At 40.3% G+C, this 11,520-nt stretch overlaps 1 non-coding gene across 1 annotated transcript; it reads left to right on the top strand.

Moving 5' to 3' along the window:
• Nucleotides 1-5,857: 5,857 nt before the first annotated feature.
• Nucleotides 5,858-6,044, top strand: LOC124127235. The gene has a single exon (XR_006859928.2). It is a non-coding gene; the product is annotated as a U2 spliceosomal RNA (small nuclear RNA).
• Nucleotides 6,045-11,520: the final 5,476 nt, after the last annotated feature.

Below are 11,520 nucleotides of genomic sequence, written 5' to 3'. Positions count from 1 at the left end.
TAATACCCAAGAACTTGGCTTCCTTAACAACTTTAATAGGAAAACCAGCCAAAAATAGTTCAGGGTCTTTATGCGGCTTATATTTGCGGCAAAAATGGATACAGTTTGTTTTGACTTTGGAGAACTTAAACCCATTCTCTAGACACCATTTCTGTATTTTATTGAGGCATAATTGTAGCTGTCTCTCAATAGTGTGCATATTTTTACCACGACAAGATATATTAAAATCATCTACAAAAAGTGATCCATCCACTGCATCATTTAAAACTTTTGAAAGACTATTGATTTTAATACTAAATAGAGTAACTGACAAAATACTTCCTTGTGGGACACCCTGCTCCTGATTATAATGGTCAGACAGGGTTGAACCCACTCGGACTTGAAATTGCCTGCCGGTTAAAAACTGTGATATAAAATGTGGTAAGCGGCCTCTCAGACCAAACTCGTGTAAATCTTTTAAAATGCCATGTTTCCAGGTAGTGTCGTAAGCTTTCTCAAGATCGAAAAATATTGACACTGCATGTTGTTTGTTAACAATAGCATTTTTCACAAACGATTCCAATCGTACTAAATGATCAATAGTACTACGATTTTTGCGGAAACCACATTGAATATTTGTTAGTAGGTTATTGGTTTCTAAGAACCAAACTAAACGATTATTTACCATTCGCTCCATGGTTTTACATACGCAGCTTGTTAAGGATATAGGACGGTAATTTGATGGATCTGTATGATCCCGACCAGGTTTTGGGATAGGGACTACAATGGCATTATGCCAAGAAGGAGGAAAATTCCCTGACGTCCATATTTGGTCAAATATATCTAAAAGTGTTTCTAGACATGATATAGGCAAATGTTTTAGGAGCTGATAGTGAATATTATCAGCACCAGCCGCTGTATCATGAGCTTGCCCTAGGGCTGTAAGTAGCTCATGGAAGGAAAATACTTCATTATAGTCCTCCCCGTTATCAGAGTTAAAATTAACAGTTTTCTTTTCCTGTTGTTTCTGATATTTTATGAATTCAGGGACATAATTAGACGATGATGAATATTTTGCCAATGTTTCACCAAGTTTATTGGCAATGTCTGATTTATCAGTTAATAACTGATCACCTTCCTTAAGATGGTGAACAGAAGACTTTGATCCTTTGCCTTTAATTTTTTGTATCATGTTCCATACTTTGGATATAGGAGTACGTGAATTTATCCTGGAGACGTAGTTCCTCCAAGATTGGCGCTTATTTTGTTTATAAGCCCGCCTGGCTTTTGCATTTGTAATTTTTACTTGATCTAAATTATGAACTGTGGGATGTCGGCGGAAGAACTTTTCCGCTTTCTTCCTACACTTCCGTGCCTGTTTACATTCGTAGGTAAACCATGGTTTGCGAATATGAGGATTTGCAGAGGACTTAGGAATTGCCTCATCAGCTATTGCATGGAGCTGATCTGAAAACAATTGAATCGGATCTTCAACATTCTGGAAATGATGAGGGATTAATTTTGCAGTACACAATGTTTCATACAATGACCAATTGGCCTTTGTAAAATTCCACCTGGATGTGGAGATTTCAGGATTCGGGTTCACAGATTTAAGAATGGTGGGAAAGTGATCGCTTCCACAGAGGTCATCATGGACAAGCCATTCAAACTCGTTAAAGAGATTTGAATCTGTGAGAGACAGATCAAGTGCTGAGTATGTTCCAGTGGCAGGATGTAAATAGGTGTTCGAATCATCATTACATATACACAAATTATTATCAGAAATGAATTCCTCAAGTATTTTCCCTTTATTGTTTGTGGTAACACTTCCCCACAGGGGGTTGTGTCCATTCAGATCCCCCACAATGATACATGGCTTGGGGAGCTGATCATATAGATTTTGAAGATCAGATTGTCGAAGCATAGTAGATGGAGGAATATACAAGGAACACAGAGTAAAGACAATGTTCAAAGTTAAACGAACAGCAACAGCTTGAAGATTTGAATTGAGAGCAACAGGGCTGTGAATCACGCCCTGTCTAACCAAGATAGACGACCCTCCAGTTGCTTTGTCACCTGGGGGGAATATGAATGATGACAGTTATACTGCCTAATATCAAATTTATCTGTACTTTTAAGGTATGTCTCCTGTAGACATAAAGCAGACGGTTTGAGATCCTGTATCAATAATTGAAGGTCATTAAAATTATTCCTAAGTCCTCTACAATTCCATTGGAGAATAGTAGGTGAATGACTCATGGTGGTTCAATAGGCGACCTCTCACGTGAACGTGAGGGTTGAGAACTCCCATCAGTATGCTGTGAGGATGGAGTTACTTCCATATCCAGAGCACTGTAAGAGTTGTGGATAGGCACCTCTGAAAGGTCGAGATTCCTGGATGATTTATTTCTTTGTGACTTTTTCTTTTCATTTTTTTTCCGATGGACAGATTCAGTTGCAGGTCGTTCAAATACTAAGTCAGGAGGAATCTGACTCTCTGCCTGACATGTTGTAGGTGGTGCTAATGTAGGAGCATTAGATTTGTCAAGCTCGATATCAGTTGTAGTTGCCACGGGTCGATCAGATTTGACCCAAGTCAATTCCGTCTGACACGAGACAGAAGAAGATTTAACTGGCTTAGAGATAGCAGCAGAGTAGTTAAGGGTTGATTGATGTGGTGACTGAGATTGAAAGAGTTGTCTAGCCTCTCCAAAGGTGACGTTTTTTTCACATTTTATTTTCAGTATTTTTGATTCATTTTGCCATACAGGGCAGAGTTTAGAGGATGCCATATGTTTTCCATCACAATTTACACATTTGAGTGTTTGCTGGCAATCAGTACTGTCATGGTTGTCACCACAACGTTGGCAAACAACGGAGCGAGTACATGATTTAGAGCCATGGCCAAAATGTTGACACCTAAAGCACCGGAGTGGATTGGGGACATACACCTCCACTCCGATGTTGACGTAACCAGCTTTGATTGACTGAGGTAATGAAGATCTACAAAATGTGAATAGGTAGGTGTTAGTCTTTTCAATAGTTGAATCGTCCTTCTTTCTTGTGAAACGTTTCACAGAAGACACACCTTGATTTTCCAATTCATCTGCTATTTCTTGTTCTGACATGTCGGACAAGGAACGAGTCCTGTCACGAACAATGCCTCTGCAAGAGTTGAGTGTACGGTGTTCAGTAACAACAACCTCAACATTGGCAAATGTACTTACTGATAATAGATTGAGGGATTGTTGTTTTCTGACACATTCAACAAGAAGGGAGCCAGAACGAAGTCGGGTCAAATTTTTAACATCACCACAATAGCCATGGATTGCCTTAGAAATGGCAAAGGGATTAAGTTTGATAGGTTGATGATCTTTAGCTTCGATCACGAGGAATCGAGCCCAGGAATCAAAATTTGCAACAGCCTCATCAGATGAGCTTGATTCTAAATGTCGACGCTTTGAACCAGAATGATTGTGAGCCATGGTGAAATAAAAGTGTTTCAGCATACCTGTTCCCCACCCACCATGGAGTGTCAACAAGGACAGTGTTGTAGCGCATAGGATTTCCAGCATGCAAACACCAGGGATACAGGGATGTTATACTCAAGCAAATATGACTTGAATAGCTATATTTATCTACCAGATGTAGTGCCAGGCAGGTTCAGTCCATGACAAGAAACTGGAGACATACAGAATACAGAGGTCAACATCACCAGATTGGCCCATGAGCCACCGCCTTCTGGCGTAAGACTCTAGGCAATTTATTCCATCAAAAATTGATAATTCATACAAAGTATGCTTGGCCAAGTCCAAAATATACATTATAATAACAACACAGGAGTGCATTTACAATATTACGCACAGGGCCTGGCATGACCAGCCGATTGATAAGACCGGGCCCATCTTACCACCCGTCTAGGCGAAGTAAGGGATGACGTAGTGTGTTGGGCAAAGGAACACAGTTCCAGGAACCAGTGCCCTCAACTACCAGACTCCCGTCCTCCGCCGACACAGGGACGCAACCCACGGCAAACAGGTTGCCCATTTTAGTCGCCTCATACGACCAGCAATGGGAGGCTGTGGAAATATTCTGCCCCGGTTCCACACGGGGGAAGAGCAATTAGCGTTACCCAGCACTCACCACGAGGAGGTTGCTCTTCACGAGTGCCCAATGATGATGATCAGTTTCATCCGGTAATTACAAAATTCCGTACTGTTCTAAAGATGTGTAAAGGGCGTTCAGTTTCTATTTTTGGCAAAACAGTACTGTGCAACATTTTAGGTCTTGCTAAACTGTGGTACCGTGGAGCAGTGGCCCCAGTTTCAAATCACTATGTCGATCCTTTTCAGAGAGAGACTTTCGGTTTATTTGGCAGTCTACAGCTGAACCAATTAGGCGCTCCATTTTATATAAACACATTTTAGATGGTGGTCTTGGTGTTATACACATCAAATCGAAATTACAATCGTTTTACTTGAAACACGTTCAAAATTTGTTAAAAGGAAGTTCAGCTAAGTGGACGTTTTTTGCAAAATACTGGTTAGGTATGTCCTTGCGCCGCTACAATCCTAGTTTCTTATCTCTACGTATTCCCCACTCCGAGACGTTATCCCCTTTTTATCAAAAGTGTCATTCAGCAGTTAAGTTGTTTGAGTCCATTGTTGCAGACCCTTCAGACGATTTATCAAAATTTAGTACTAAACAATTTTATAATGCACTTCTTCAAAAAGTTGTTGAAAATAAAGTGGAGAAACTATATCCACAGATTAATTTTGATCTTGTTTCGCGTAACCTTCATCACTCCTTCATGGATAACTTGCCCAAATCAGTTAATTACCGTCTCATCTTTAATGCTCTTCCTCTCAACTATATTCTCCACACTCGTGGAATGTCTGCTTCTCCAAACTGTTCTCTTTGTCTAGGTGCACTTAAAACCTCAGACCATCTATTTGTGTCTTGTCCTTGTGTTAATGTACTGTGCAATATCATTTTTCTTTGGTTACATCAACTTTCTTCAGGGCTAGTAAAAAAATCACATGAAATTATTAAGTTTGGTCTCGCACCAAACATTCCAAATTCACATAAATTTGCTGTTTGTGTATATTTGATGTCTTTGGCAAAATACAGTATTTGGTGGATTCGAAACATTAATAAATATGAACACAAACAGTTAAAAGGGAATGATATTGTGTTGCGTTTTTTGTCACTTCTAAAAGTACGTATTCGGGTCGACTTCTTTCGTCTATCCAGTTCTACATTTGCCAATTACTGGCTTTCCTCTTCAATTTTCTGTAAAGTCAATGCGGGTGTCTTAACCTTCTTGTTCTAGTTTACTGTATTATCAATAATTACCTTTCATGTTATCACTAATAATTATTATAATAATTAAAGTACAATATGTCCATGGTTAGTGTATGACCCACTGATTGACCCCAACTGCCCCACATTATATATTTTTAATTCATAGTTTAGATATATATATTACATAAAAAAGTCGCTGTACATCCAAATTAGGCCCCCTCTGATGACCCCATTTGCCCTGTATTTAAATGCATGTACATAAGAATACGTAATGTTGTATATATATATTAACATATAGTATGTATTTTTAGAATTGTATATATATCAATATAAAGTGTAAATAAAATCAACATTTGTACATGATTACAAGTACGTCCCCTTCTTTGTCTCCCCATCCCCAAATTATTTAATTAGTGTATACATATAATTGTGGTTCTATATTTTACGTTTGTGACATTTCCTCTATATTTTGTATTGTTATGGCCACTACTCCGACCACTGTGATACGCTATTTTATACAGGAGTAGTGGCCCAATTGCTGTCCAAATGTGTATTTTCTTTTCTTTTCATGTAAATAAATTTATTATTTAAAAAAAAAAAAAATATATCTGTTCTTATCAGCTTAATATCTGATACGTCTCCTGATGGAGACATCGATATTAAACTGATTTTTAGAATGGGGTGAGGTGCCACGGGGCTTGCTCCGCCCTCATCACGGGTTGATCCGGTATTGCAGTACCTCCGGGAATGGCCCACCACTCATATTTCAATCAAAAATTAGAACTCTCAGCTTTGCCTACAACTTCACATTCGTCTTATTTTGCACTGCCGCTCCGTTTTTCGCCCTTAGTTCTCAATAGATACTCTATTTTATTACTTCTAAACCTTAGAAATATACCTGTTCACACGTGCAGCCCGTCCTTTAACCACACCAACCCCTAAAAGTTTGTCAAAGTAGCATTTTTCAACTTTCAGCTGCATACAGTCCCCCGTAACCAAGGCCGTCGGCCATGACGCCGTACGCCGGAAATGACGTCTAGACAATCACATCGTCACAACAACAGTCTGCTTCGTCACTACAAGACGTTTTCAACGTCGCATCCCCCTAAATAGATGTTTAAAGAACTACACACACGCCTGATGCGTCATTACACTTTGTGCAAGTGAGTTCATTTTCCAATATTCATTACAGTTCAGTCGTTTTTTTCGTCTTCAGTGCAATTTTTCGAACAATTCATTCATTTTTCGCTTTGCTGGACACCTTAAGTATCTTTACCTTTAGTTTATTTAATACATTGGGGCAATTTGGATGGGATTGTCACTCTTACCCACGCGCGACTCTGTCAAAGTCGGGCCCAAGCTAATTCAAGCTGGCCTGTCTCCCCTTGCCTCCCCGACTCCACTCATTAAGTCCTAATGTCGCGGCCGGTATTCACGTTGGACTGGGTCGCTGCAGGACGTTTACCCAACGTCTGGCCATGTTTTATCGGCGCACTCTTTATACATAGCAAAATGGGTCTATTTACTCCATTTTTACATTCATCAAACACGCTGAATATCTTCACAAACGTCTTGCAGTCGGGTGTCGCACTAGTGTGCTATCAACATTTTTACTCATTTGTGCATGTAATATTGCTGGCCACTGATTTTAAGCGCTTCATGTAAATAAACAGCAGCTAAATGGTATGTTGTGTCAGTAGATGTACTTTGGCGGCGCAAGCCGGCAGCCGGCATCGCTTCTCGCCTTTTGGCTTGCGTCAAAGTGCAGTATCGGTTATTGCATTTACGAAGCGACACTTTAGAGCTCCTTTTAAGGTGATTTTGTGTAGTATATGTGATTTTTGTCTTGTGTGCCTTTTTGTTTTAATTTGTGCTTTATATCTGCAGGTCTACGGGTGGGCATCGGTAACTTCTAGTTGCCGTGTGACCTTCGGGTCTACCCCCATGGCTTACCATGCCGCAACGGTTTCCCCGGCAGTACCAGTGCACTTTTTGGACAAAAAGCGGTGCGCCAATACGGTACGTGTAAAATCCGTAATTCGTAACTTTGATAGAGAAAACATTTTGGACATACTTAAAGCTGCCACCCATAACTCAATTCAGGCTCGTGAAATTCAGTCGATATGGAAAACAGAAGCTTCTGGTACCTGGTTTGTAACATTTCGGCTTGAGAACCGGGCACGGCTTCTCCTACTTGCCGGCTCAGTGACATATAACGATGTCAAGATAGAGTTTTCCCCTTATGACAAAGAAGTCGTTGATCTCCGTATCCATTGGATCCATGATGTTGTCTCAGACCAGTTTCTCCGGAACTATTTTTCCCGCTATGGGACTGTGCTCTCTGTTTCGGCGGAGACTGTGTTGGTGGGGGGTGCCCCAGTTCATTCGGGGGTTAGGATCGTCCAACTTCAGCTGGATAAAGCCAACGCGGACAGTGTCCCTTACATTGTTCGGTTAGGGGACAGAATGTCCATGCTTATAACTGCACCTGGCCGCTTACCTGTCTGCCTCAGATGCTACCATCTAGGCCATACCCGTCCTGATTGCCCGAACAGTTATCGCAATCGCCGTAAGCCCGAGATGCCTGGCGCTTCTAAGGATGTAAGTATGAATGATGTGCCTTCTAATGCTCAGCCTGGCCCTGATGTGGGTGGGGAAGGGGAATTGCCAAGTGTGGTGGGGGTTTCCTCTGAGACACTGATCATTGATACAAGTATGGGTGCTCCTGTGCCTGGGGGTAAAGGCGATGTTGTTGGGACAAGTGACGGTGACTGTGCTCTTGAGTGTGAGGGTGAAGATGAGGGTGAAGGTGAGGGTGAGGGTGAGGGTGAGGGTGTGGGTGAGGGTGGGTGTGTTCCCAGCCGCCCCACATATTCAGAGGTCGCTGCCGTTTCTCCATTACCTTCTCAGGACCCTATGGATTCCCAGGATGGGGCTGATGACATCCTTGCTCTTTTTAATCCCCATGTGTGGCAAACGGTTCCATCAAAGTCACGTGCGCGTTCTAAATCCCAGGGGGGCACAGCGGGGAAAAGGTTGAGGGTATCCTGCATCCCTCCGGGGGTAGCTGATGCTTCTGCGGTTGCAGTATCTCGGTCCCCTTCTGGGTCGCGGAGGTCTGAGACAGTGTTTGAACCTGAAGATCCCCCATAAATTGTATGCTGTATATTTGTGCCCTAATAACGACTTCTTGCTATGTCCATCATTTACGAGTTAGCTCGATGGCCTTTATTTCGTTCGCCAGGTTCTCCCTCTGTAGGGAGTGTATATTTGCTTTTTTATCCGTCTTTTGTATGTCTGTGCTGGATGTGCTGTGTGTTGGATGTTACCCTGTCTTGGGGTTTGGGGGGGGTGGTGGAAATTTTATTGGGGGTGGTGGAATTGTTAAGGGGGGGTATGGCTGTAGCATTCTGGGTAATTTTCTTTTACTTGGTATTGTGTTTTCGTATTAACTGGGTTGGGGATATTTGCATATTAGTTAACATTTCTCTCTTTAAATTTTTTCTTTGGTGTTTTGGTTTTTTTTTGTCTATTATATCTTTGTTTTGCAGTCATCTCATCCTTATGGTATGTTTTCTTTTCGGAATTTTGTTGTATTTTGGGTTTGTTTCATGTTTGTTTTTTTCTCTTCCTTTTCCTTGTTGTTTTTGTATTTCGTTGCTGTTTGCTTATGCATTTTTGTATTTCATCATTGTGTGTTCTTTTAGTTGGTCTTTGTGTTGTATTTTGTTAATATTATATCCTTTTTGCCTTCTGTATATTCTCCAAGCAACCACTTTTTATGTACAATTTTGTGTCAATTAATTGCAATGGACTTTTAGATGATTCTGTTAAATTAAATTTATTGTCTCATTCTTTTGTCACTGACGGCATTGATTTTCTATTTCTTCAGGAGACCCATGTGTATAATTTGGCAATTGCTAAGTCTTTCGAGTCTAAATTTAATGGGAAGGCCTTTTGGAGTTTTTGGAGCAATTGTAGTCGTGGTGTGGGGTTTATTGTTTCTTCTAAACTTAATTTCGTTGTTGATTATTTTTATTTTGATATGGAGGGGCGATTATTGGTTGTGGATTTAAATATTGATGGCTTTAATGTCAGGTTTATTAACATTTATGCTCCAAATATTCCTGCCGATAGGGTTAATTTTTTCCATACTATTTCTAAATATTTTGTGACGAATAAGCTTGTGATTTTAGGTGGGGATTTTAATTGTGTTCTAAATGTTGCTTTGGATAAGATAGGTGGTAGGGGTGTTGTTCAGGCGGGGTCTCATCTGATTAAACAATGGGTCTCTGATTTTTCTCTCTTTGATGTCTATCGCTCCAAATTTCCTGGTTCTGTGGCGGTATCATGGCGCAATACAGCCGGCGTCGGATCTCGTCTGGACCGTTTTTATATTTCTTCTTCTCTTCGCTGTTCTCTTGTGTCTGCGGACATTTCTCCATGTAGTTTTTCTGATCATGATTATGTGTCTTTTCAGCTGAAGGATTTTGCTGGCATAAGTTTTGGTCCTGGATATTTTAAGTGTAACAACTCTTTATTGGATAATTCATTTAAAGCTCTCTTTGCTGGCTTTTGTTTAAATCATGTTCCCCCTTTGGCTTCTATATCTTTAGATTGGTGGGATGCTTTTAAATTAGAAATAAAGTCCTTTCTCCAATTATTTGCAAAAGTTCGTAAATCGCAGCAGGCATCCCTTCGTAAGGATTTGGTATATGAGTATAAGAATTTATGCCGAGCTGAATCTTTACCTCCTGGACTTTATTCTGACCAAATTGCGGCTGTTAAAAAACAACTTCACGATTTGGAAATTTTGGAATTCAGAGGTAATTTAGTCCGATCTAAGGCTAAAGACCTTGAAATTGGTGAACGACATTCCAGTTACTTTTTACGCAAGGAATCACAGAGGGGAAAACGTAAATCTATTTCTTCTATTTTAGACCCTTTTGGGAATAAGTTGTCTACCTCTCGTGAGATCATGGGTGTTTTTGTTGATTTTTATAGCGATCTTTTTGGTTATGAACCCATTGATGATGAAATTTGTACTGATTTCCTTGCTGATTTACCTACACTTGATTCGGTTGATTCGGCCTCACTGGAAGGAGTTATATCTCGTGATGAAATTCTAAACACCCTTAAGGCTATGGAGAATGATTAATCTCCAGGTCCGGATGGGCTTACTAAGGAATTTTATGTCTCTAATTTTGATGTTCTTCGTGATGTTCTTCTTCGTGTTGTTCAGCTGTCTTTTCAGGAACATGCTCTTCCTGCTTCTTCTAAAACGTCCTATATTTCTCTCCTGTGTAAGGACATTAATAATGCGGAAAATGTCCGTAATTGGCGTCCTATCTCATTGTTAAATGTTGATGTGAAATTGATCTCAAAATTACTGTGCACACGTTTAGGCAAGGTTATAGGTAGTATCGTGCATGTGGATCAAACTTGTGCTGTTCCGGGCCGTTCTATTCATGACAATTGTCACCTTATTCGTAATGTGCTGGATTATGTGGATCAGAAAGATCTGCCTTGTGCTTTTATTAGTTTTAGACCAGGAGAAGGCTTTCGATAGAGTCTCTCATCAATTTTTGTTTAAAGTATTGGACGCTTTTTGGTTTGGTCCAAATTTCAAAAAATGGGTCAAAATTCTATATACGGACATTTCTAGTGCGATTATAATTAATCAGCACATTTCACAGCCATTTCCAGTAACGAGGTCTGTCCGACAGGGGTGTGGTTTATCTCCATCCTTGTATGTATTAGCACTGGAACCTCTGTTAAATTATATACGTAAAAAATCACAAATTTCAGGTGTCAAACTACCAGGTACTGATGATTCAGCTAAGGTATCTGCTTTTGCTGATGATGGGCTGGGGTTTTGTACTTCTGACGCTTCTATTGGTCATCTTTTGCTTATTCCTTTTATAGTAAAGCGTAAGGCTCCAAATTGAATCTTGCAAAAACTCATGGCATTTTTGTGGGTAAGTGGCGTAGTAGATCGGATCATCCTTTTGGTATCTCTTGGATGGAGCATTCTAAAATTGTTGGAATTATGACAGGCAGGAATGTCAGTGCGGACGATCAATTTTATCCTATACTATCTAAATTTCGATCTGTTTTAAATGTTTCAAAGGGGCGCTCTATTTCTATTTTTGGTAAAACTGTTGTGTGCAATGTCATGGCCTTATCTAAGTTGTGGTACCGTGGGGCTGTAACACCGTTTTCTAAACATTACGTCGA

The sequence above is a fragment of the Haliotis rufescens genome, unplaced genomic scaffold, assembly GCF_023055435.1.
Source record: "Haliotis rufescens isolate VD_foot unplaced genomic scaffold, xgHalRufe1.0.p SCAF_98, whole genome shotgun sequence".
NCBI classification, from domain to species: domain Eukaryota; kingdom Metazoa; phylum Mollusca; class Gastropoda; order Lepetellida; family Haliotidae; genus Haliotis; species Haliotis rufescens.
Note: the sequence above shows the minus strand (reverse complement) of the source record. Positions and strands in the feature narration are given on the sequence as shown.